The sequence below is a fragment of the Eimeria mitis genome, genomic scaffold, assembly GCF_000499745.2.
Source record: "Eimeria mitis Houghton genomic scaffold, Emh_scaff2832, whole genome shotgun sequence".
Lineage (NCBI taxonomy): Eukaryota > Apicomplexa > Conoidasida > Eucoccidiorida > Eimeriidae > Eimeria > Eimeria mitis.
The window spans coordinates 4142-4411 of record NW_013571171.1 but is presented as its reverse complement, the minus strand read 5'-3'; the positions used below and the strand labels follow the sequence as shown (position 1 = coordinate 4411).

Genomic DNA, 270 nt, shown 5'->3' with positions numbered 1-270 from the left:
TTTTTTTTTTTTTTTTTTTTTTTTTTTTTTTTTTTTTTTTTTTTTTTTTTTTTTTTTTTTTTTTATTATAATAATAAAATAATTATTATAATATAATAAAAATATAATATATTAAATTATTTTTTTTTTTTTCTTTTTATATTATTTTATTTTTTTATATAGACAATAGAAACAAAAAAAATATATAAAAAAAAAACAAAAAAATTTTTATTTTTTTTTCTTTTTCTTAATAAAAATACAAAAATATTTAATATATAAAATATTTACATA

General features: G+C 3.7%; 1 protein-coding gene across 1 annotated transcript in view; it reads right to left on the bottom strand.

The window, feature by feature from the left end:
- Nucleotides 1-270, bottom strand: part of EMH_0059260 (uncharacterized protein) — a gene marked incomplete at both ends in the record, with an annotated part of 3004 nt that overhangs the window by 1236 nt on the left and 1498 nt on the right. The gene's annotated exons all lie outside the window — the stretch shown is intronic.